At 47.1% G+C, this 26,929-nt stretch overlaps 1 protein-coding gene across 4 annotated transcripts in view; it reads left to right on the top strand.

Moving 5' to 3' along the window:
* Nucleotides 1–26,929, top strand: part of SHROOM3 (shroom family member 3) — a 103,080-nt gene that overhangs the window by 37,762 nt on the left and 38,389 nt on the right. The window lies entirely within an intron of this gene.

Here is a 26,929-nt window from a genome sequence, read left to right as displayed (position 1 = left end):
TCAGGGCTGTGCCAGCATCTCCTTTGTTCAATAAAAGTAACAGCAGGAATTTGATTAAAGACTGATAGAAAAGACAGCGAGGGAGAGAGAGAAACATAGGAAAGATTAAAGAAAGCAAGAGCCACCTGGAAACTTCATTCCTCCTTTATTTCTAACTTAAGCTCATAAATACCAAATCTAAACCATTGTGTGTGTGAGAGGGAGGGAAAATTTCCTGCATGCTTGCACAGAAAAGGCTGCACACTCAGTCACCCAAACGACTTTTAGCAAAAGTCAGACTCTTTTCTCCAACCTAGTGCTTGTACCTTGTCTGCATCAGAAGAAAAACAAACCAGAAAATAACCTTATCTCCCGGCTCTTTGTAAGGACAGCGTTTAGGAGGGTCAGGAGAGTTGCAGCCCTAGAGGAGAGTTGGGATGGGTCTGGGTTGAGGAGCAGGGAGCACATTTCCCAGCAGCCCTGCAGCCCAGCACAATGAGGATGGCCAGCCCTGCTCCTCGTGGTCAGCCCACAGCATCTGCTGCTTTGTCTCCATCCTTGTAACAACCCCCCTCAAAAAAAGGAAACTCCAGTGACTCCAGCAGCCAAATGCAAATGAGCCCCGAAGAGCCCTGTTCTGTGTGATCAGCAAGCAACAGGCAAATCACATTCAAATTCCTCACTGCAGAGCCAGCCCGGCTGTTGTTTGGGTGTAGGAGACCAGAACGCCGTTTTACTGTCCAGTGCATTGACTTTTCCCGAGCCTGGCTGTGCCCTGCAGCCGGGAAGGCTTTGCTGTGCATCACACTCTGAGGCACACTTTGGTCCCTGGAGTCTGTGGCTGCTGCTTTTGGTGTCCTTTTTCCATACACCTGGGCATCTCTACTGCTTAAATCACCTGCTGCTTCTCCTCGTCCATCTCTGCACTGTTTTCCCTGTGCTCTCTTTCTCTCACACCCTTTAGCTTTGGTGACACCTGTTAGACAGTGAATCCCTTCTGGCCGTGACCTTGGCTCTGAGCCGTGTTCAGGATGCAGTGATGTCTTCTGCAGCAAAGAGGCTGTCTCTGCCTCGGTCCAGCCTTCCCCTCAAGCCGTTATCCTGAAGGCTGCTGCCTCCTTTGTGCCGGGAGCAGGAAGATGCAGAGCCCCGGGCTGGATCAGGCCCTCGGGCCGGGAGGAATGCGGGGAATGCGCACGGCATGCTTGAGTGGACAGCTTCAGAGCCGTGCTCGGGATGGCTCTCGCTGCCATCTGTTGTGAGCCCCGCGGGCCCATGGCAACAGCGGCTCAGGAATGGGGCTGCCGCTTTTTTTTTGTCATAAAGAAATTCTTCCCGGCCCTCTTCCCCCGCTCCTGCATGCACTCACTCATGAATAAGCGGGAACGGGGCTGGGATTCCTGCTCCAGAGTGAGGCGTGCTGAAGGAGAAAAGGGTCCTTTAGAGCTCAGCTTGTCTTTGCTTTGGGGAGGCGTTTTCTTTCTGCACTGGAACATGAGCCCGTGTGTGTAATTTATTGTTAATTGCCAAAATCTTGTTCTATTCAATGCAAGAGTGGATCTGTGCTTGCCACGAGGTCAGTAAAGTCTCCAGTGGATGTGGAGCCACCTGATTGTCCTCTTAACAGAAACCACTTCTGTCTTATTATTTCAAATGCCAAGGTTATAACTGGTGTAAATGATCCCAATGTGCTGGTTTGTTGTGCCCATCATTCTCCTGTGGCCCCGGAGCTCTTCTGAGCTCTAGCTGAGGGGCTTTGCTGCATCGTGGAGTGGTGGGACCAGATTCTTGGAAGTTACAGGTAGCTCAGCATCACAGGTGTTACTGGGAGATGCCAGTTTTTATTCCAGGGAAGATTTTGCCACATAAAAACTCTCTCCTAAGGACACCAGTGTGAGATGGCTGCCGGGAAGGGTTAATGCTGGAAGAGCCTTCATTCAGGCAGCAGGGGCAGGAACTGTCTGTCTGAAAGGTTCTACTCCTTCCTTTCCCCTTCTGAAATGCAGATTTCTCTTCTCCCCACACCTAAACCTTTTTTCCTGCTGTCAAGCAACTGAGACCTCATTCCTGCAAATTGCTCAACCCTTTGCTGTGACTCAGCAAGGTGAATTGTTTTTAAGTGTTTTAATTCCTTTAAGACAAGGAATTAGTAAGTTGTAAATTTACGTCAGCGTTTCAAGAGGTTTGAGCTGAGACATTCAGAACTAAGGGGCTATTTAACTTTCTCAAAGAGTATATTGGTTTATTTAGTATTTCCTTAGTATTTGTATGCCTATCAGCCTGCAATAAATACTGAAATAAGTAGAGAAGCAACCAGAGGGAGTCAGGGCAGAGCGAAACAAACCTCCTGGAGGTTTCATGTGACTTTTTTAAGAGATGTCATGCAAGAGGAGAGGGGAGGAAAAGCAGCAGTTTTCCCCCCAGTTCAGGGCTGTGTTTGAAGCTGGGCACACAGCTAGAGTGGCTTGATCACAGGGAGCAGGGTATAATTTCAGTGAAAGCTGATAGGTACATGGAGGGCGGATAAAACTCTCCCTGTTACAGGTATTTATTATCACTTGACAGCTGTCAGTTTGCAGTAAGGGATTTGCCTTCCTGTCAGCTCTCTGAGAACCAGGTATATTTGCCTAAGGTTGTAGAGAAGGGTAAAATCCTGCTTTCAAGTGCAGGTATCAGTTAACCGTGATAAGAAGGCAGGTAAAGCATTTCTTCTGCGAGACGGCTGTGGAGAAAGTCTTTCTGGCCCTACCCAGATGGGACAAAACAAGTCATTAAAATCTGATACCTACCTGCTTTTAATGAGAGAAATGTTGTTCGAAGAAATAATCTCAGCCCTATCACCACCGAACTATTTTCAGGAGCCATTAGCCTTTCACCTCCTCATAAGTTTTATCTTTTACTTTTGATCTCACTCAGGGAAAATGGCAATGCTTCTGCAACCAGAGATTTAGGCTTTAATCAGGAGCTTACTCGGCCACAGCCGTGCTCTCACCGCCGGCCTTTCCAGTAAATGACCCGCAGAAAAACCAGGAGAGTGAGGTGGAGAAAACAGCAATTAAAGTCAAGCCCTTGGTGTCTTTAGTCATGTTTAGTTCCTCAGTGAGCCAGTGTGGGTATTCTTATGGCTCCTACAGTGCTCCCTTCACCTTTAGTCTCTTCTCCCTCCCCAGGAACTCTTTCTCAGCACTTGGGGACAGGGGACTGTGAGTTGCCAGCTTGAACTACAGGCTGTTGGTTTTTCTGGCCCAGTTGGAAAAAGCAAAGAGCAAGAGCCATCTGTGGAGGAATGTTCTGAGCTGCACTGAGCAGACACAAACTCTGACTCAGTTTAACTGTACCTTAGCATCAGGTTATACCTTGGCTGTATTCTCTACTTGAAAGCTGTTGTAATGTAGAATAAGATCCTTGAGCCATGCATGGATGCATTAGATGGACCTTGATGCTGATTTTTTTCCCTGCATCTGTTTTAACTCATGCTGGGATCTGTTTTAATTCCAACCTAGTTTTATTTCAAAAGTTATCCATCATCAGTACATGAGGATAAAGATGAAAGAGTGAAAAAAATGTGAATTCTAAATGAGATATAATATACACACATTTATTTCAGTGCTGCTTATCCATATTTCTTTATTTCTTTTTCCTCCTTTTATCTGTGGATATCAAAAGCACAAAAAAATGCCGGGAATGCCGCGTCCCATTGGCGTTCTCCTGACGGGACATTCAGAGCAATCCAGGGCAACAGCTGTGCTGCCCATATATCTTGAAGCAGAAAATCGTACATGGTGTGGGACAATGCCCGGCGTCACCGCCCGACACGGGGCCACGGCGCTGTCACGGTGGGAACCGTCCCCCGGTCCCCTGGGCTGTTTGTGTGCGCAAGGATCATGCTTATCACATTGCTGGAACACAGCACTTTGCATCTAATTTAAGCAATACTGGGGCTTTTGTTTGTCCCACGAGGTCTAACCTAAAGACAAAAGCCGTGGTCCAGCCTGCAGGTTATGAGACGTTACCAGACATTGGTGTTCACACATACACACTCCCCGTCAGAGGAATTTATGGCCATTACCATGTTCCCTAATGAGTGCAAAATGAGACCATTACATATTCACATAATTAGTTTGACAGATTTTCATTTAAATATAAAAAGACTTCTAGTCTTTAGAGAACAAAAGGAAGGGTTTGTTTCCAGGGCAGTTTTTGACTCTGCTTTGCTGGAGCGGGAGCTTGGGAGTGACAACTGAAGGGAGACAATTTAGCGTGAATAATTCTCAGTTTTTGATTTCATGTTGCCATTTCTTTGCTGCTTTTCCAGTTCCCCCAGAGCACCTTGAGGAGAGCTGTGTGCTGAGGCCCTTTCAGGTGCAGCCAGGAAATCCTGAGCGAGAACTTGTCTTTTCCAAAGCATGAGGGATGCCCTGAGCTTTGGGGGGGTGAGGGAAACTCTAAGAATAGGTGGGTGTCTCCAGCTATTTTTTTCTGCTCTGGATTTAGCAAAGAAAGTGTCTAATCCTTGCTTCTAAAGCTCTCAATCTGTCAGATACTGTAATGGCACCCCAAGGCATGTTCTCCTTTTGCACCAAACTTCTCTTGCCTTCATAGGAGAGCCCAGGTGATGAATGGCAGGTTTTGTGATACCTTGGATGTTATCGTGGAGCACCTTCAGATAACACTTGGTACCTCCCTTCCCAAGTCCCTTGATGGCTTTGTTTCTTCCCAAGGCAGCAGATAGTTAATCTTGAACTACCTGGGGCTGGGCCTGGCCCTGAAAAATATCTTCACTGAATTTGCATAACAGGGACTATCTAAAATACAAATACCTTGAAGGTTTATAGTGTTTTAGCAACATATGAATGACCCAGTGTAAAAAGAACAGTGTTCCTGTTAACCCAGTGTTTTTTCTCTGGTGTCATTTTTGTTTCTTGGATACCTGAGCATCAGAGAAAAAGATCTATTAATTAACTTTCAGTGATTTGTGTTTGGAAAGGTTAGCAACAGCTCACCTGCTTGCTCTGTACCTTTTCTCATGCCTTTTTCCCGTCTGTTCTACCTGTGATCCTTCAGGTTATTTATCTTTTTGTATTCCATATGCTCTATTGGCATCACTTCAGCTGTGTTTTTTATTCCTAAACTGATTAGGATATGCAGCTTTTCCAGGCATTTATAAAGGAGTACTTGCTTAATTTCACTTCTGGTTTTCAGAGGCCACATGTTGGCCCGGTCATCTCGGCATGGTGAGCACTAAACATGACAAATTCCAAGCAGGAATTCTTAAAAGTCAACATGAGGTATCCCCCAAAGAGACATGAGTGTGCATATCCAAGCCAAAAGTCCCTGGATTATGGTAGATTTAGGTTGCTTTAGGCTTGGATCACCCACCTTAGAACTGCCATCTAATGCAACAGGGTAGTTCCCTTAAAGCATTTAAAGTTCCTTTGGTTCATGACGTGGGTCTGAGGGGCCGCTCAGCTTTGTGTACCCAGCCCACATCCTTATCGGAGCTGACGTTTGTTCCTACACAGGGGTTACATGCTGGGAGCCAGGGCTTAAGAGCACAGCTACTTTATTTACACACCTGAGTGCCTCTTGGATGATGCTGCTGAATTCCTGGACGCTTGAGGTTCCCTGGGACGTTTTAAAGAACACCTTTCGTGCGAAAAGATCTTGCATAAAACCCACGAGGGCTCAGCTGTGACGCTTCCCAGCCCTCCCTTTAACCAGTTAGAGCTCATGGCCCTCTTGTCCTTTGGTTTACTGGGAATGTCCCATCCAGGGATGTGCCTCCCATGTGCCCACACTCTGGAAACAGCGCTGGGAATAGAGAGCAGAAGGCATTTCTGCCACTTCCACGTGCCAAATCCTCAGAAGTGCCTGATGTTTATCCTCAGCTGCGAGCACACCTGAGAAATCCCCCTGCCCTTGTCCTTCCTGGAGATTGCCAGGGAAGAACTGACCTTTTCCCTGACCAAGTGCAAACAGCATTTTTTGTGTTTTATTCAGGATCCAAGCACTTCTATTCCATGTTGTTCAGCTCTGGCTTCCTTGCCTGGCACAGGCTTTTTCAGAGGATCTCATGAAAAGGTGTTTGGGCTTAGTGATGAATTAGTGCTATTGGAATTTGAACTACTCTTGTTTTTCAAGTTATTCTTATCAGAGTGGCCTTGTTTCTGGAAGGGGAACAGTGGCTGCTCCGTTTAATAAAGCTGAGAAAGCAGGAAATGATCACTAGCCCTCCACAAAATCCTAACTGAACATTTACTTAGAGCCGCAGTGGGAGAGACCCAGACTCATAAATCAACCTATCAAGCCTTCAGACATGAGTTTTTGGAACCTCCCAGGCATTGCTGTTAAAAAGTCTTTCAAAGGCACGAGCTTCGTGATATCATTAAGGACACGAGCGAGTTATGTTGCTCCAGGCCTGGAACTGAGGCAGTGAGTGACCTTACCCCTCTAGAAACGGATCCCAGCAACTTCAGCTCTGGGTTTTTATTAAACATAAGCACAAACTGAAGGGAGGTGCCAGTTTAGCAGCAAGCAGAGGTGGATGTGTCTGTGGAGAAGGGGTAGAATTCCCTGGATTATTTTAAGAAGGTCCATGCTGCCTTTTATTGCAGAGTGTGAAGGTTGGTCCTAGCCTTAGTGAGTGGCTGAGGGGAAGCATCTAATCCAGATCCATCTATCCAGGACCAAGCTATCATCTTTTTGCAGTTCAGTTCTGCACCATGGAGGACAAGGAGGCATTTTGGTGTGTCTGAAATGGAGCCCTTCAGTATTGGAGACCTGTCTGCAGTCTTAGTATATGTGAATATACTAAGGCACAACAAGCCTTCAGGGGAATGTTTAGGGGCAAAGAAAAATACAAACTGTCAGCACTTAACATTTAAATTTGGGAGTGAGGCAGCTATTATTCCTCACTGTTTAATCCCCTTAGAAGATTAAGGAAAGAATAATTAATATGTGCTGTTAAAAAATCAGCAGTATACTTCTTTCCTCATAGACAACATTAAAATAAAGGCCTGTAGTTACATTGTATAAAGTCTGATTAGTAGGTGTACAAATATTAGAAGGTCAGGATGCCTGAGGTTCATTCATATTCACTGAGGGATGAGAGGCAAGATGTTTACTGCTGTGTACTTCCATTTCTGTGTCCAGGCAGGACGTGTGACAGTCCTTCCTAAGGTGAGGGATGTTGTGAGGCTTAATTACCGTGTGCAGAGCACTTTGCAAAACACACTGCACTGCTGAAGGTACGAAATGGCAATTAAAAGGAAAAATATAAGATCTTCCTCTCTAATTTTCAGAGGAATGTCTTTGTACTTTTGGTTGCTGTAACCGCAGCCCAGATTTTCCTGCTAAGTAGATGGTGAGAGCTGCTTCTTAGAAAAGAAAATATCTCCTTCCTCAGCCACAGTCACCCAAGAACGAGCCTTTGGAAGCTAAAGGGAGAAACAGATCATTCTCCCTCCCATCCAGGGCTTTTAAGATGGGGGCCCGGAGTATGACCTTGGCCTTGCTACTTCCCCTCTTCCTCAGTGCCTGACTGGTTGTTCTCTCTTTATGATGAGACTGAAAGTATGGATAATAAACAGAGACCCTAGGTGCTTGTAGCTCTCCATAAATGTGACAATCCATAGGACTGTGGTCTGCTCCCTGCCATCTCAATAGGCCACAGGCTGAAGGTTTTGTCACTTAACTCAGGATCTGTGCTGAAAATCACTTTTACGCTTATAATCCCAGCGTTTCCCTACCCCTGAGGATTCTGCAGTGCTCCAGCTCTTGCAGGGTTCACCAGGAATAAGGAACACATGACAAGGAACCATAAAGGAGGTACCATAAAGCAGTTCTGCCGCAGAGGAGAACCCAGGGAAACTCAGCTTTGTACCTGCCTTTATGTTCTTTGTTTGTTTGCAGTCGGAGATAAATCATAAGCCACGGGGCTGGGAATGGGTGTGGGTGGGTGTGGGCACATGCATTGCTTCAGAGTAAATCAAAAGTAAGAGATCTGTTAATGGAAAAAAACAGTAAGGGACAATGGGGAGTTGGGTTATACTCTGTAAATTGTCCATTTGTCTTTTGGGGTGTTTTGTTCATTATGTGATTTACATACATAAGTCCAGCAAGTCACTAAAAGCAAGTTGCAGCTCAGGCGTGTCTTTCCGTGGAAGTAGGGAAGGAAGAACTCCTCCCTGTGCTGTTTAGGGAGGCAGCAGGAAGTGCTGGACTGACCCCACAAGTGGTGGTGCAGCCTGAACAGAACTGAACAGCCTGAGCCTGGGCATCAGGAAGAATTTCTTCACTGAAAGGGTGGTTAAGCATTGGAATGGGCTGCTCAGGGAAGTGGTGGAGTCACCGTCCCTGGAAGTGTTCAAGAAAGGACTGGATGTGGCACGTAGTGCTATGGATTAGTTGACAAGAGGGGCATCAGTCAAAGGTTGGACTTGATGATCTTGGAGGTCTTTTCCAACCTTTATTATTCTGTGATGACATTGCTACCCAGCACATCCAGCCTGTGGCATGTGTGGGCCACCAGGAAACCTTTCCAAGGGCTTTTGCCTCACTGACAAGGACAAATGGTACAGGAAAAGAAAGGCAAAACAAAGGGAAACGTGGAAAAGTCCCAACAGGAGAAGTGGCTGATAAAATGCTGCCATGCATGTCTCAGCACAGTTTCCATGGCTAAGGGCTCTCCTCCTTAGGCAGGTTTCCATGGGCACCCCCCCATGGCTGCAGTGGCACTAATCAGACACTAAGGATTGCTCAAGTGAGTAAAGTTTGCAGGCCTGACCTGCCAAGTGTTGCCCACACTCATGTTTGTTCTTCCCAGCACCATCCTGGGACATGAGCAGAGCAGTATTTTCCAGGGCCCTGAACCTTTTAGCAGCAAACAAAATGTTAATTTGAGCCAAGTCTTACGACCTTGTGACCCACAACATGCTCTGGGGTGAAAGGTGCTTTGTTCCTTGCCCCAGTTTTGTCAGAGCCTCTGAGGGACGGGCAGCGGAGGAGCCGATGTGCTGTCCAGACAATGGACACTGCTCCAGCACTGTCAGCTGTACTGGGTGTTAATGACCCATCCCGAATTTCGGTTTTAGTAGGTGGCAGGCTGGAACAACTCCTTTGCAATGTTCTATATCTTTTTGTACAAATGGCTTGGTCAACTTCGTGACCTGGTTCCACGCTTTGGATCGGGTTTAGTCCTGTAGTGTCAGAATGAGGGGATCAAGACCAAACATTTTCCAAGTAACCGAACAGGGCCCCGCGTGCACTGAGCCGGAGGCAGTGAGGTGTGCTGGGTGCAGCAGGAATCAGGACACTGGCTTTGAATTACTGCTGGTTGTTATCTGCATGGCTGTATCTCCTGGGTTAGGAATCAGCAGCGCTGCTGCCACAAAAGCAGAGCCGAAGGCAGAGCCGGGCCCTCAGGCAGCAGGAATCTCCAGGTGTGCCCTGTGGCATCAGGCAGTCGGCATCAGCCCGGAGGGCCACACGGAAACCTTCAGGGCTGACTCGGCAGGTCACGTTTACTGGTGACAGAGTGTATTGCCTGTGAGGGTACAGCACAGAGTTACTCAGCCCAGAACCATTTATTTTATTAGTGACATTTGGTCTGAGAACAGCTCTGAAAACGGATGTTTTGTGAAGTGTGCTGGTTGATGACAAACACCAGTAGCTCCAGTTCTGTGCTGGTCAGAGGTGGTGTAACTGATCCTTGCAGCGTTCCTCTGCTCCACAGTCAGTCCATTAGTTCAGACATGGGAGACCCCCTTCCATTCCCAGCTCTACCCCTCACCACTGGATTTGTGCTTTACCTTTGCCTAAAACAGACCTAAGAGCTGAGGGTTATTTTTTCACAGTTAAGGTGTACATTAAGAGGATCTCGCTTTAATTTCAAAGTCATTAAAATATTTTCTGTCATGGAGCTTAACAAACAGACATCATTCATCTGACTCACCCCTGTGTGTGTGTGGGCTAATGAGAGTTTGTAACAAATGGCTTTTTTAGAGAATGAATAAGGGTTCGTAGTTACCATAAGCTGCCTAGGAATTCTGAAGGATCTTATCTTTTTAATGAAAATGACTCTGGTGTAAATCTTATGCCAGCTCGGAGTTGATGCTGTCACATTTCAGGTTCCTTACCAACCTTTGCTCTTAGGAGCTAGTGTTCCAAGCTGGATTCACCAGGGCTCAAATTTGCCTGTTGAGAAGGTTTTTATTGTTCAGTGTCACTGCCATTCCCACTTCCTCTCCAGGGAAATGAAGAGTGCAGTGTAACAGCTGCTGGGATTGCTTGCTGGCTGAACAGAGCAATCATGCTGGAGAGAGCTGGTACATGATGGTGCTTCTGTAAGGCAGGAATGGGTAAAGTTTTAATGGTATTCCAGGAAAAGCATTCACTGATTACCTTCAGGAAAATTTCACTGTGATGTTGTGCACCTCTGGTGCTCATCGTAGTTCCTGAGCTCTGCCGCTGGTTCTTCTCCAGATACCCAACGTCTTGCTGGTTCCTTCTTCTGGAGAAACAGAAAGAAATGGAGTAGGAACTGGAAAGAGGATCCTGGGGAATTGTCCTCACATCTTGTGCCCAGGCATCAAAAAAATCAAACAAAAAAGGTGATTGCTTGAGTGCAAGCCTATGTGTTTTAAGGTTAGGCCAAGCAGGATTCCTGATGTCTCAGGGCCTGATCTCTTACCATAGTGATCACCTGACACAAGGACAGGACAGGAGGGTGGGGGGATGTCTGTTCCCTAAGAGCAGGAGCAGGATTTGTTCCTGAGGTCAAGGGACCAGCTTTGCCTCTTTGCCAGATTGGAAGCACAACCTTTCCAACCAGTTTGTCAGCTCAATTATTTAGCAACCTGCTTTGTTTATGCTATAAAACCTGGCTCCTGCGCTGAATGTGGATTGCCAGAGGGCACAGGAACAACAGAGTGAGCTGCTTTAAATCCTGTCCTTAAACTCCATCAGGCCTTAGAGATGTAAAGAGGAGGTTTCTCTCTAGCTGATAGATTTATTCTCAGTCACATTCCTGTGACCCCAGTGGAGGAAACAGGCTGAGCAAATGGGGTGGAATAAAGCTCCTGGGATGTGGTTAGAATAGCCAGAGCTCCAGAGCAAAGACCCAAACACATTCTGCCTTAGTGGGGATTGAAGTAGGGCTTTAACTCCCTGCAGATCTCTCACCTGACATTGTCTTTATACCCTATGGGGCTCTAGCACAAAACAAGGTGAATTAGCAGATTTTCCCTGAAACCTGAGCTAAAGAGTTTTGAAGATGTGAACGCTCTCCTTGGGCTCAGACCTGCAACCTGCCTTCCGTGGTGAGCCCCAGCAGTTCAGGGAGCTGCTCCAGGCCTGCAGCTCGGGAGGTTTCCTTTGCTCACAACTACTGACATAGTCAAAGGCAAGCCAAAAATGAACGACTGGCTCTGACCCATCCCAGAGTTTGGAAATTGCTCCCCTCATAATTTCATTGCCTTTTCTCTCTTACTGGGGGTGTTTGCTGGGCTGCTCAAGCAAAAGGGCTCATAGAATCCTAGAATATGATTCACCAAAAGATGTGGTTCCTGAATTACCCAGTCCCTCACACTGCCAAATATTCTGGTTTGATCCAGCAAAGCTTTTAAGATCATGATCAGCTTTAGGAATGTGAGTAGTTGCACTGAAATGATCTGGATTACCCTGGTGCTGGTTGTGGGGACAGTGAGCACAGCCTTGCAGGATCAAGCCCCTGGATAGAGGGGCCAAGGGCCATGTGCTGGAGGAAGGGAGAGGGGTCACTACCAGCAATCCTGTCACAGAGTGGCACCCTGGAATTTAGGGCAAAAGCACATTGGACTTTTTTGTTTAATGCCAATCTCCCTGAAGTCCTCAAACTGTGCAAGCCAAGATCAACAAAGGAGGCTAAAACCTCTAACACCAGTTTCTCTTCTTTGCTGACAGCGATGTCAGGCACAAAATCAAATTCTTTCTGGGTGTCAGGTAAGTCAAAGACTGCAGAGTGCCCCAGAAGGGGATTCTTGGGGATTTATGTTCCATCAACAAGACGAGCGATAATTAAAGCCTGAATACTTCTGCTAAGCAGGGAAACAAAAAAGAACCGTCTTAATTCCTTAAATTCCTCATGCCAGGCTGTAAAATATATTCCATTCATGCCTGTGTCTTGCTGCTTGTTCTCTCTGTGTCTCTTTCTTTAGTATTCAGCCACCTGTTTGTAACCAGTGTCCTGCAGGTTCTCAGGGTGTCTTTCTTCCCCGCTCTCCCTGCCCTTGGACGTGTTGCTTTGACACTGAGGCCTCCTTGTCTATGGGAGACAGTCCAGCAGAGCTCCCTGGCTCGCCCCGCTCCCATAACTTCATTCTTGGAAAGTTTCTGAGTTTCCCGGGTGATAAAACACGAGCAACATTTGCTCTGACCTGAATCATTTCTGAAGGCATTGAGCCCTGTTTTGTTATGAAGGTTACTCAGGGTGGGTGGTGGGGCATGAGAATTCCCAGTGATGGCAATTCCTGATGGCAGTGTCAGAAAGTCGCCGCCTGCACCTTTCACGCCGCGGGGCTGTTTTGATTAGTTTTTTGGTGTGTGCTGAAAAACACATCTGACAAGCTGGAGGGTGAGAGACACCAGCAGAACAAATCAGCACGTTACAAGATTGTCTGCCGTGGCTTTCCCCCAGCTCTCACCAAAAGGGGGGAAAAAAGGAGGAAAGGGGGAAAAAAAAAGCAAGCCCCAGCTCTCTCTATACAGCAGCTATCAAACTGTCACAGATCACCACTGCTACAGCGGGGGTTAAAATAATATAATAGCAGAGTGTTTGCTAGTCTTGTAAAAACCTCCAGTTATTCACTGGAGACCAAACTAGTGAATCAACAGGACAGTGTTTAAAACTGTTAAAAAAAACTATAAAATGACAAAAAAACCCACCCAGTAAATAGCTCTGGAATGTTGTAGGTTGGCGGCGTGGGATTTTTACTTTTTTTTTTCTTTGCCCTGCGTTATTTATCCCCTTAAAATTAATACCGTCTGCATGATGGGTGGCTCGAGGCTTACAGAGACTTACAGGGCAAGTTCACTCCCAGTTCTCAATTACTGTGGAGTCTGATTCTCTTCTCATTTATTCTGGAGTAAATGGGGAATAATTGTTCTTCTCTTGATATGGTATATGCAGGGAATAATAAAACCTCGAATGTCTGGCCTTTGCAAAGAGAGATCCAGGCCACTCTGAATCCTCTCAATGATTTTATCTAGTTTTTGCTAAGTTTCTTGTGCAGAAGGATCTCCTGCTGGCAGTGCTGACATGCTGCATCTCTGCTCCCAGCCCCAGCTCATGAGACCAGCAGCACTTCTGGCAGAAATTAAAAACCTTCGGATTGGAACTTCAGAAATATTCAGTTCCAAGCTTTAATAAAAAACCCAGGGGTTGGACGGCACTGTCTTTATTCATGAAAATAACCATCATTTTCTGCTCAAAACAAAGCATTTACTTTTTAGCTTGAGACTTCATTTCCTCTCAGAGACAGGAAAACTTTGGACTGGGGTCATTTAGCAGCCAGACCCCTGTCATACGCCCTGACTTTCCCTTTCCTGAACCTTCCCAGCACGTTGGCAGCTCCCGCCAGCGCGGCCGAAGGTCGCTCTGCAGCATCTCTGGCATGGGCAAACAGGAAGGCTCACAGGTAATATTATGCCAAATTAACAGACAGGGTTTTAATTCAACATCAGTTATGTATGAATCCTTGCATAAGGAATCAGGAGCCTGCTTTCAGCAAAGCCCCTGGGCGTGCACTTCAGACTGACAAAAGTACCAGTGTTGTGTCTTGGAAGTGCTGAATGCCAAGTTGCCTTCCTGCCCTCCTCTCAGAAATCATTTTGCCTCCAAAGAATCAAGATTTTACTGTGCTGCTGATGGAAGGAGGTAGAATGTTAGATGAGAACCTTTGTGCCCTTTCACAGTGTGAAGGAAAAATCTGGTTTTTTATCTGAGTGAACTACTTCACAGTAGGATAACTGAGTGAAAAGTTGTGTTATAAGCATGTCCGTTTTTCTTTAGCAATATGGGGGTTCTCCACTGTCACAAATTGCATAATTTGAGTTTCCCTCCAAGTTCTCTGTATTGGGTCAGTACATTTGGTGAACTATTCCAAGAGGAGCTGTTCCTGAGTGAGTCTTGTCTGTGAAACCCCAGATGTATCCAAAGAGGAGGGAGAAACCAGACCAGGATAATTTGAGAGAGCCATTGGCTACCTGGCAGCCTGGTGACCTTGTGCAATTAAAAACATTCCTGTCTCCAGCACAGGGCTTGTGGATCTGTCCTGGCTGTCTGTAATTAGAGATGTGGAGTGGGTATATTGGTTTTGGAGTGGGATTATTGGTACTTTCCTTGCTTCTGGTCCTTCTGTGTTATGGAGGTATGTTCTTTGGGACGTGCGGAGGAGTTCAATATCCAAAGTGATCTGGGAAGGAGCAGGCTGAAGATCAAAGGAGAGCACTGCCTTGCTGCCTGTGTACTCCTTAAAGAAAACATTTCGGATTTCAGCACATCATTAAGCAAGCTGAAGGTAGTCTGATCTCCTGTTACCAATTCAGTGAGAAGACACAGCCCCCTTGCATGGGGAGGGGACAATAACCTGTGATGTGCTTGCACCTTCATTCTGCTTAGCTCTGTTTCCCATCCCAGTCCTGACCCATAGGCCAAGCTTTCCATCAAAAGGGATCCTTATCTTTTTCCTCCTTTCCCAGAACTGTGTGAATGGCTGAGCCCGACTCTTTGAAGTCAGTGGGGGCTGCAAACTGCTCTGTGCTGGGGAAACTCAGGCCATGAATTTAGGCACCTGCTTTTTAAAGATCTTTATCTAAAAATTTAGCAGTGCTTCAGCTTCACTATCCATATGACAGGTCAAGTAATTCCTGCTTCCTTCAGGATCTGACACAGGGAAAAAACACCCTTATAGGAAAATACTGTTTAACTTAATGTGGATGGGTACATGTAGGGCCTAACAGAGGCATTACCTTTTAGAATATAATAAGGAATGAAATCCTTTTAATCAATGCTTTATAGTACCCTCTATGAGAAACTTAATTGTAAATTTGATAGGCTGGCACCAAATATGCACAGAAAGGTTATCTTGTGTGGTTCTGTTAGGTGACCTTTTCTCACAAGGATTCCCTTGTCTGCCTTTCTCTGGGTTTCTTTGTGGTTTCCCTCGTTTCTTTCGGGGTTCCCTTATTAATTTCATCCTACTGCTCCTTTTTCATCTCTTTCTCTTCCCCCCTGGGGCAGAGGGAAGCAGCAGCAGAGAAGGAGAAGAGGGACGCGTGTGACAGCAGCTTTTCCCCAGTCTGCCCTGCAGTGTCACTCCATACTTGGAAGCACAGGACGTTCCCAGGACCGGTTCTCATTGCTGGAGGAGGAAAGGCAGTGTCTGAAGAGGCAGTGTCTGAGCCAGGAAAAATCAGGATGTTACCCAGCCAGGGCCTGTAGTCCCCAGTGTAAGGGCTGGGCTGAGAGCACCCGCAGGCGTGGTCGTGAAACCGGCAGTAAAAGTTGTTTCCAAACCTTTCTTCATGAGTATTAGAGATCACACAGGGAACTGATTGAAACCAGGAAGGAAGGGAGAACTGCTGGCATGGCCCTGGTTTCTTTGTATTATCATTTCCCAAGGAGCTGTGACTCCACTGTGACACTGGAGCAGGAGCTTTTACAGTTTTAAGAACATTCCAGGCTCTGGACGAAGCATCACATGAGGCTGGGATAAAGCATCACTCCTTTGTGCAAGCCTTTGGGGCAGCACTGGTCTGTTTGAGCTCGGATAGCTCAGGATCACCAAAACCTGGGGCCCTGCCTTAGCTCCAGAGCGATGAAACTACTTTTCTGAGGGGTAACAACAAGTCACCTTGTCCCCCTTGCATCCCTTCTGCTGCTCCTGCCCTGGTTTAGTCACCTCGCTCTGCTGTCCTCTCGTCTCCTCAGCTCAGTGCCTGCAGCAAGGGCAATTACTGCAAAGCCACGGCTGGCTGGCTGCTGGAGAGCAGAGCTCTGTCATTAGTCCTGCCTGCCTCTTAAAAGGGTGAGCAGGGCTGGCTCCTTCCTTCCTGCCCCTGGCCTGCCTCCCCACGCGCTGCCTCACCTTGCCCATCACAGCCTGACGCGCTGATGGTGAAGGAGCTTCCCCTCCTCTCCGAGCACGGGCTCCTGGCAGCGCTCCCCATGCAGGACAACCTGCACGCTCTGAAGAAGATCCTGGCCTTCTGGACCGGGCCACGACGGTGCGTACGCAGCTCCACAGGCTGCAGCAGATCCCTTTGGGATTTTACACCTCCCTTGGGCACCCGGGCTTTTTGCTGTGGCTTCCGCATCCCTCAGGAAAACTTAAGCTCCCTTTGGTGACAGTCAAAAGCAGTTCAGCGCTGCTTGTTTCGGGAGGGGTGGGACGCTGCCTTTTGCTGTCACCTCTCGCTCTGTTTGGTGTCATTTGCTTGTTCTTTTAGGCATGAAGCTGTACAGGTGAGCCCAGTTGTGCTGGCACAACCAGCTGTGCAGAGGAGATGGCATTTAGCTGCGAAGCAGTGCCAGCTTGCACCAACCTGTGCGTGCCTGGTTTGCTGGCTGCTTTGTGTCGTGCTCTATATGGGCTCCATGTTGTGAGAATGAGTGTTTCTGGTGATGGATGATGACAGGTTGATCAGAACAGCATCATATCACCTGGGAGCTTAATCACAGGTGGGCATTGTGTCACTCAGACAAGTCCTGCCTTGGCTTGGCTCGCATGTTTGATCACCAGCTGTATAAAGTGCATAATATTTGCTCCTTTCCTGATGGTTTGTTTATTCAGGGGCTGGGGATGAGATTCAGGAGTTAATTGAAGTACCAGAGACTGCAGAGAGATCTGTTTTGCAGCCCCAGCAGGGACTTTGCAATCCTTCCAGTCCAATTCTAGGAAACAAACTTCTTTGCCTTTGCAGGGACACAGAAAGTGGTGGCACTGAGGATTTTCACCCAAAAGGAATTAGGGTCTAATGATAGCAGGTGTGGAGCAGCCTTGTTTTATAGCACCAGTGTAGCTTATAATTTAATCTTGAGTCTATAAAATTCCAGGACACCTTCCTTTTCTGCCAGGGCACTGTGCCTGCCAGTGCCACCATACTTAGTGCAGACTGCTCCCAGGTGTCTGGCTAGTGGATTGGGGGCATGGGCTTGTTTTCAGCTATTAAATGATCACTCTTTCAGAGCTCTGTTGCCACGTAGTCTTGGATTACTGTGCGATTCCTGAAGACATCACTGTTCATTCACCCCTTTTCTTGGGGTTGAAATGTTTGGGAATTAAGATACACCTGGCTTGGCTTTTCGGAAATACTTAGTATCTATGACAATCCCAAGGCAATTATCATGAGTTGCAGCATAGATATACTTAAATTGAGGCATTTTTATTTAGAGGTCAAAGATTTTAAGTGTTTTACCCAACCCTGAGTTATGTCATTCTCTACCACTTAGAGATTCAAGTGTTATTCTTTTGTTATTTAAGTGTTAAGTGTGAATTCCTCTACTTCCAATGTAAATAAACCACAATTTGTTTGAGTGCTGGAAGTTAACAAGAGTTTAATTGATGTCAGGACAGGGTGTGTTACATCAGGGTAGCACGGCATCAGAGTTCAATGTGGAGCAGTTCCCTGGGCATCCAGAGAAGAGGGATTTTCCCTCTGCCAGAGCTGTTGGATCACAGGGCTGGATGGGAAATGACAGGTTCTTAAAGTGCCATTGCAAAACTTCTGGAAAAAGTGGATGGAACTGCTGGGCATAAGCATGGGGGAAGGTTTTGAGACCAGATTTGAAAGTTAAAGAAAGATAAAGGTTAATTTAAGTGTGCCTTTACATGTATGGTAAGTGCAGTTCTCATTCCGGGAAGGAGCTGGTGAGATGCCTCTCAGAGGACTAATGACAGGGTAGAGCAGATGGAGTCCCTGCTGTGGGAAACAGCCCCGTGTCCTCAGAACAGGCACAAACAGTGACTACCAGCAGGGCCTGACACAGGCTTGGCCACAGGCTTGTTCCTCTGCGTTACAATCTGACAGCTCACGGGATTCTGGTTCTGGGGAGAGGCTTAACTGAGCTCACCCTGTTCTGAGACAGAGCATGAAGATCTTCCCAAGAGATCTCCTAGGATAACAAATGAATTCATTTCATCAGCGTCTTGAAACTGTCTCAGCCCAAGTTTCTTGCTGGAGAGCAGGTGGGAGCGATGTTCTTCAGGGCTTCTGTTCAGCTCAGGGATTGGCATTTGAGGCTCCTTTTTTTGTTTTATTGGTTTGCACAGTGGCTACTTGTGAAGCAGCACGTGGAACTATTCTTCATGTGGAACTATTCTTCTTACCAAGACTTTGAGGGATCCCACATGTATTTTAGATTCAAATATATTAAATTCGGGCAAGCCTCGGGCACTTTTGTTTCCCTTTATTACATAATATTCTTCCTTTCAGGAAACAAATTCCAGCTGCCTTGAGCTCTCGTCACAGAGGGGTCCATGTATACAAGGGGCAACTGAGCCCACAGCTCCCACATTCTGACAGAACTAGACCTGGATCAGAAGCCTCACGCTCCTGATACCGTTCAAAGCAGTTTTCTTCATTTTCCCTCACGCCATTCAAATATTTATCTCTATTTTTGGGCCATGTTTTCTGGGCTCTGGTGACTCTCCCTTTCCCTCCTGGTTTCCCTGAGCCGTGTCAGTAATTCAGTGTAAACTACCCCCCACTGCAGCAGTGAGGCTCAACGGACAGCACCTCTCATTAAACGCCCGGCTGCTGCCTGGCACCCAGGAATGCAAGCAAAAACCCCATTTGTGCCTTAAACCTTTAGCAACCCATTAAAGCAGGAGTGACCACTGACCTAGAAATGTGGCAGCTGCAGCCCTGGCCAGCACTGCAATAGCCTCCTGCTGACCTAGTTTGTCCCAGCCCTGAGCATCACGCTGCACAGGGGTGGATCCTTCCCAGTAAACTCGTCAGCAAACGCTTCTTGCTGCTGAAATTTGGGAGAGGTAGGAAATTAAATGGTTAAACGGCAGGAACCATGAGGTTCCTTTTTTAGGAACCTTACTGTTTTACACCGGGCTGTCAGCCTGTCCTTATCTCTGTAGTTACAATGGGATGCCTCAGACAGGCACTTAGGAAGCCCCTGAAGAAGTTGTCCAGCCTCACTGGCACACACCAGGCTAGAGAACTCCCTCCTATAAATTTACTTTGGTTTAATTATCCTTTTGCACTCCCCCATTTTGGTTTGTGCAGAGCAACAGTGACATCCATTGGTTTATTAAGCTAATCCAAAGTATTGTACAGACACCACGTGTTTGCTCAGGGTGGAGGGCTGGACCACAGTGTGTGTGAGAGATTATAAAATGTTGAGTTCTCTGAATAATTTTCAGCGCTGCAGAACCAACCCAGCTGGAAGATGTTAGAGCAAATTTGATTCAGCTTATTCACTCCTGATAATATCTCAAATTTCAATTCCTACAAAAAACTCTGTTTTCTTTTAAAAGCTGCATCCTTTCTTGAAGACAAGAGGGTTTAGAAGGACCACAGGAGTAAGAATTGGGAGAGATTGCAATGGAGGAATTGACAGCCAGAAGGTTGTAAAAAAAAAAAACCTGAATGAAAGACTCAAAGTCTGAAAGAGGATTCAGTGACAAAAAAATCCAAAACAAAATAAATTATTCATGTGAGAGGGAGATCTGGAGGATTCTGATTTCATTCCAAAAACCCTGAAAACAGTTCAATTTATTTTTAACCTTGTGAGTGAATCAGTAGACATTTCCTGCAGTATTTCATTGAACAGAACCAGTGTCTGCAGTAAATTTTTGAGCAGTGTAGTTCCCATCCCATTCCAAGGTCCAACACCGTGTCTGTGACAGGGAGTCCCCATGAGAAGGAAAATTGAATTCATGAGCCCCGGGGCCTATTTTTGTTGCCCCACAGCACAGGGCTGTATCTGCAGCAAGGTGCAGCCTTTGCCTTGTGACTGGGACACCTGGAGCTTGCAAAGGCACCCCAGGGATCTCCCTTCCAGCATCACTGCAGACAGAGGAAAAAGGGAGTTATGCTGATTGATGCTGTGGCTCTTAGTAAGAAAGGGAATTGTAAGTGCTGTGCAGGGCGTTCGTAACTGAGGGGAGCTACAGGTGCTCAGTGTAAGGGTTTCCATCCCATTCAGCAGCTTTGGATCAGGCATCACGTCCACAGCACCTAAGAGGGATTTTCCATTTATTTAGATGATCACTTCCAGTGGGAGAGCCCAGGAAGCATTCCCAGGTGATGCTCAATGTACTGGAGAATTTCAGTCTGCCCTTTGTGGGTGTGTGCACAGTGAGCAGTGGGGAAGCTCATGAAGAAGCTTTGCTTCCTGTCCCTCCAAACTCCAACAGGCTGGACACGCTTTCATCCAGCTGATGTGATTTTAGCCCTTTGCCTGCATGCCTCTTGGATTGCCTTTGGATGGCCTCACAGCTTGCAAATCTTTCTGCTGGATACTTCATTGACACTGACCCCTTACTCAGCCCAGTCCAGCCAATCTGTTCTCTTTGGAGACCCTCTCTTCTCCCTGCCTGACTTTGGGAACTTCTCTGAAGACATTTGTTGATGCTTTTTGTTTTTTCACCTCATTCTGAAGTGCTTCCATGCCTCTCCATGGCTGCATATCTGCAGCTAATGCCAGGGCACTGTCGCTGTGCTTTCAAGGACTGAGAGAAGAGCACATAATTTCTTTTTTTCACCTCTCTTAATCATTCTCTGGCTGATTTCTCTCTCTCTCTCTCACACACACACACAGAGCTTCTTTGCAGGTTGGCCCCACACAGCATTTGGGTTTGCAGGGGCTGATCTTCCCCAGCCGTTACCAAAGGCTGAAATTTCCCTGGGTGTTGACTTTTTGGTGCCTGTTGAGTTCCTTTTCTCATTCCTGCACTGTGTTTTCCCGGGGAGTGGCAGGTTGTTGGCTCAAGTTCCTTTGACTACACCATGTATACATTTTCCATGATCAGAGGGGAGGACCGGCGGATAAAATCCTGCTGTTTGCGGATACCAACGGATAACATTGTTGTGCTAAGAGACATTTGCATGAGAGATATGAAAACAGCCCCATTCATACCCTTCTGTGACAGTGCTGAGTCTTACAACTGCTTTGAAATCTGAGGTGAGCTGTTGCTCCATTAAGGCACCGTCATTGCCACGGCTTTCCACGGCTCGCAGGTGCTCTGGACTTGTCTGTCCTGGCTCAGCCTGCCAGCAGCAGGGGGATAAGGACAGCATTCCTGCAAAGCTCCCGGCATCCTGGGGGAAGCTACAGACTGCTCACAGGTGTCTTGTCTACAGATTTCCAAAGACAGAAGGGAAATATTTGCACTCCAGAGCAGGCTTAGCCCTGTTCTTACCCATAACATCGGATAATTTAGCAAAACACCACAAGCCTTGGTAAGGAATAAGCCAAAAAGGTGGGCTTCTTCCACAGAAAATTCTGACATTTCCTTGAAAACCAGAACCCCCCAAAGGGCAGCTGCACGTCCAGCGCCAGGCACAGCACAGACTGCACCAACCAGTTTTATCCCTGCGAGGCCGGCGTTCAGTCAGTCCTTCCGGCGAAGACAAACACGGTTATCATCTCAAGGGTGCTTGGAGCTGCCATGAAAGGAAGGCTTTCTTCCCCATTTCCGAGAGGAACCAGGGTTGATGCTCTCCTATCACTTGGGGACCCTGTTCTGCCTGTTTGTCCCCAATTAATGGCATCCGGTGCTGATTACTGGTGGCACACAGTAGCTTCCAGTACTGCCCACTCAGGTTCTTTATTTTCCTTGTGCTGCTACACCAGATTGCCAAAACGCAGTTGATTTTAGGCAGCAAGGAAGCTTTGATTTAGAAAATTCAGTCCTGGGGTTCTGCTGGGAGCTGCTTTAGGACTTGCAGAGGTGTCTGAGGTGGCACCATGTGGCCCATTCCTCTGCCCTGCCAGGGTTGTGGCGGGGCCGAGTCCCTGCCGTGGGCTTTCATGGCTCTGCTGTGCCAAAGGGGAGCAGCTCCCAGTGTTTCCTTGCTCTCACACTCTGGAGCTGTTTGCACATTTTGAGCAAATAATGCTTTATTACTGTTTTTGTGAAAGAAGGAAGGCAAAATAAATAAAAAAATAAAAGAGAGTGAGAACATCTTGTGAACCTGCTGTTCTCAGATCTCCCCGATAAGGACAGTTCCAAGTGCGTGAGAAGTTTCCTACTCCAAGATTTATTTACTTCTGAAAGAAAAGCCACCTCCATCTCATTATTTTATTTTCAATACAGGTTTTAATTTGGTGAGAAAATATCTTCCCCATAAAGAACCTATTCTGCCTCATTAACTCCTAAAAAAAGCACCCCCCCAAGCTCAAAATGTTAAAAGAAGCATAAATTAAGGCTAAGTTTGTTGTTTGCTGCTTTAATCAACAAACAACCTTAAAAAGGACTCACAAAAGGTTCTGTAAACTAAATTTATTAGTGAGCAGGAAAACAGGCCCTCAGCTGCAGCCTCCTCCCCTTCCCAGCCCCCTGGATTTGGAGGGGGGTGGGTTTTTGGAGTGACTGGTTTTGTTTAGTGTCTTATTCTCTTGGGCAGGTTGTTGTGGTCCCATGGATCTCTGTCAGACTTTTGTGATGCAGCTGAACTAAAGTGACTTGGGACAGTCTGTAATTATGTCTTCAAAGCCTTCTCCTTTTTTTCTTCGCTGTACAAATGTCCTTTTTTCCTCTTCTTTTCCCTAAATCTTCTAGTCAGTAGCTCAGAGGGAAAGAGGGGATTTTTTTTCACAGCAAGAGAAAACTGCCATTCCATCTGCCTTCCTTTCTCCTCTCTGGGATGCTGGAGGAAAAGTAGGTGGATATCTCTTTTCTGCTGTTTTCCTCTCCTTGAAATGTTTAGGAAGCTTTCCACTATTTCCTCTTTGTGCTATCATCATCCTCATTTACTTCTACCCTTAGGGATATCTCCACTCACAGAGTGGTGCTCCCCATGACTGTGGTACCAAGAACCAAGGAAAAACTTAGGGACATGGTCTAGGAAGTATTAGTTTAGAGGATGGGGTAGTTGGATAAAAACATTAGGAATTAACTTTCCTGAGTTTGCACATGTAAATATGTAATTTCTTTCTGAATTCCCCTTGACATTATGATGAACTTCCTTACAAACCTCTTGTGTTCAGACTCAGTTCAATCTTAAACTGGTTTTTTGGGAGAGGTCTCCATGAGAAAATTTAATAATGGATTTTGTTCACTGCTGCAAGATTTGGACTTCTTCAATCCTTATTTTTTTTCACAGCTATCTTAAGCTCAGTCTGAGATATGCAGTGTAAGAGAGATCCAAGAAAAATCCCTTTTGTTCACTGGAAAAAACAGCCTTGACCCATTAGAGAGCGGTTTCTGATATTTATCTGAACAGCTCCTCACCTTCCAGGAGTTAATTTGAATTGGAGATGAGCCAATGAGGAGTTTCTCTAAACTTCCCCTGGCTTTATGGGCTTGGATTCAAACAGTCCTGGCTCTGAATCACTCGTGGTTCAGGTTTGCAAAACCAAAAGGCGCCTGGGCACGTTTTGGAAAAACGGAGCCTCCTGGGGAGTTCTGATGGATGGCCCTGGCTCCAGCCCCTCCGTGCTCTCGCTCTTCATGGTCCGTGGGTAGGTCAGTACTGCAGGCACTCCCCAAAGGAAATCATCCTCCTTCAGTGCAGCCCGTGGCTTATTTCAAAAACCAATTTCTTCTGTCCCTCCCACGCCTTCCCTCCCTCCACCAGCAGACGTGATGCGGGTCTCGCCTTTCACACCAGCCGCCTGAGCAAATGTCCTCAGCCTGGCACCTGCAGTGGCCAGCGAGCCAGGGGCATGAGTTACAGCCACAGGACAGGCTCCCTTAGGAGCATTTATCATTCTCCCCTCATCCTTGAAAAATAAGATCTTTTTCCATCTCTGTGAACAGGAGCCCCATCCCAACCACTGTATCCAATGGTGCTGTTGAGGGTCCAGGTGCATCAGGTGAATACAGCCTCCCAAAAATGCACTCAGCACTCCCCTGCTCTGTGACACCTGGGCTTTCTCATTCTGCCATTTAGCCTACATGTGTCCTCTGATGAGTCTCTCATATTTTTGATGTTCATTTGGGGGTTTGAAGGGTTTTTTTGTGGTGACTAGAAAAAAGCGAAGGAGGAAAGACTCCTGGATGAATGGCTGAGTCCTTTGGTTTCCCGCAGCAGAGTTATTCCTGTCATCTCTGCTGGAGTACACAGGAAAGTGGAGGGGGATGTGGTTGGTACATAGTAGTAGAGCATCTTCATCTATTCCCAAAAGCAAATGCAGCCAGTGCCCCTCACAGTGGTGTGTATACGTTAGGGTTTTTTTAGGCTGTTAAAAACAGCCCTCTGAGTCTCCTTCCTCATTCTTAACCCTTGCAGGATATAACATTTGATACTGGCCACAAGAGTCATCTGGTGGAGAAACCCTGCTTTGTTACAGACATTCTTTCACTTGTTTGTATGGAAGGGCTTTTCTTTGCAGAGTAAGCCCCGAAGGCCATGAAGCCTGGTCTCTGCAGCACCTCAGCTCCCTGGCATGGATGTTTTGCCCATGCCTGTTCAGTCTAAGTGAAGCTGTGGCCGCTGCTCCAGGGCGGCCTGGCTGGAAGTGGTGTGGAAGGTTTGGTTTTGTCAGCACTCTGTGCTTGTTGTGATCCCTCCCAGTGAACTCCCACTTGGATTAGCTGCCTGTCATCTGCCTCAAGGCAAGTCCCTGTGCTATCATAAGTACTTGATGCTTCAGTAAATACTCCAAGGTTATGGGGAGCCTCAGGTTTATGCTACGGGTGGTAATGCTTTTGTTGTTGTTTTTATCGCAGAAGGACAAACATTCACGGGCTTTTATGACCACATCCCAAAACTGGACTTTGTTTCATTGCCTGGTAACGTCTGTGAACCTGTTTGCCACCGGCTATCTCACAGAGTTACTGGCCAAGATGCAAAGTACACTTAAAATGTTTAAAATCTCAATAGAACCATCTGGAGTGATTTCATGAAGCAAATTAGTGTTGGTCCCTCTGGCTCCTGAGTAGGTGACATGCCCTGCACATGCCGGTGTGGGAAGGTACAGTGTTCCACGTAGCTTTCCAGTGAGAGAGAGGAGAAATCCTGCCATCAGGAGGGCTGGTAGCCAAAGCCATGCCTTTAATGACTGCCATCTGCAAGGGGACGGGCAGGCAGGCGCCACCTGAGTCATCCCTCCTCCCCGTTATTACCAGGCTGTGTAATCCTGCTTCCCAAACCTGCCCTTTCCTGTCATAAGAAAGTGATTTGGAGCTGTTGGAATTATTAACCCATCCCGATGACGCATCTCCTTAGGCACGTGGTCAGGAGGAGGATCATGGTGTACCCGATGGAAATCTGGCTGTGGGGGCTCGAAGTCCTCCCAGACCAGGTGTGTGAGAGCACCCCAGATTTTATACTGACAAAATATTTTCCCTAGGAAGCACCAGTGAAAAAAATACAGGGAATAGTACTTAACCTGCTGAGAGAGGTGCTACTTCATGTGGGTTTCCTAGTTAGGACTCGGAGCTAATGCTCTCTGCCTTTATAACCTCACCTCAAGTGTTTCTTCTGCATTTCCCACGCTGGTTTATCGCTGTGATTTCTACAGCTGGTGAAGCATTAGACATTTCAGGCTGGTGGTTATGAGTTTGCAGATAGGGAGAGAGACGTCAGCATGAAAAGCAGCACTGGTTGAGCATAATTTCACCTGATACAGATGCACCCGTCAAATATTTTAGTTCAAATGAGACTGACGGGAACCACAGCTAGGCCATAATAAGTTACTTATAAACAGAAATAAAATTATCTGTGTAACCTGGTGTGATAGCTTAATGGTGGGTGAATAAATGGCCGCAGTGCAGCCAGTGCCTCTTGTGAAGAGCATATTGGGAGTGGGATCTTTTCCTGCTCAGGTTAAGGGCACATTACTTTTCCTCCCTCTATAAAATATCAATATCTTTGTATGTAAAATAGGGATACTTTTGGGTGGCCTTTGGACATTCCTGGATAAAAGATGGGCCAGATGCTCTTGTTGTGAAGAACAGCTTTTCCAGCATCTCCTTCAGTCACCTCTTTGGGATCAAAAGGTACTTTCTTTCCTTCAGGGAATAAGCATCACAATCCCCCACAGACTTGCCATCTTCCCTCTGCATAGTTCTCTGGTGCTCCCAGCAGCCTGCAGAGGAGCACTCATTCCATGCCCGCCAAGAGCAGGGCATTGGAAGTATAAAATCCTGCCTTAAACTTGAACTCCTTCCCCTGGTGTGTAACAGAAATCATTCTGCGGCTTGAAAGGTTTTATTTAGTTATTCACAGCAATTTGAGAAATGGGAAGGGTTTATTTATCTTGTCCCTGCCTGTCGTGAGATCTTTTCGTGAGATACAACAGTTGTTTCATGTAGCTTTTAAACTAATTTCACGTAGCTCATTTGCTGATTAAATGCCCCGTATGAAACAAACGTAGCAGGTGACGGCAGATGCTGTTAAAGCCACCCCTGCAGTGGCTTGCTGTGGCCGGTGACACTCGCTCTCAGGTACCCCGGCGGGACCACCGAGCCATGGATGATCAGGGCAACGCAGCCTGTGGTTTATGGGATGCTGCGGCTGGACTTCTTTCGGGGAAAGAACGGCAGCGCTTCGGGGAGAGCGCAGTTCTCTGCGGTCTGCGCCGGCGGAGGGGGATGGCGGCTCGGTCCCGGCTGCGGGGGCGGCGGCCGGGCTGTGGCAGGACGGGGCAGCTTTCGGCGGGGTTCCTGCGGCGTGCCCGGGCGCGGGGGGCTGCCGCGGGCCGGGGCGGTGCTGGGGGCGGGCTGCCCGCCGCGGCACCTGCCGGGGGCGGCCGGACGCGCCGCCGCTGCCGTTCTTTCCCCGAAAG

Source organism: Neopelma chrysocephalum, unplaced genomic scaffold, assembly GCF_003984885.1.
Source record: "Neopelma chrysocephalum unplaced genomic scaffold, ASM398488v2 Primary Assembly neopelma1_128, whole genome shotgun sequence".
Taxonomy (NCBI): Eukaryota; Metazoa; Chordata; class Aves; order Passeriformes; family Pipridae; genus Neopelma; species Neopelma chrysocephalum.
Note: the sequence above shows the minus strand (reverse complement) of the source record. Positions and strands in the feature narration are given on the sequence as shown.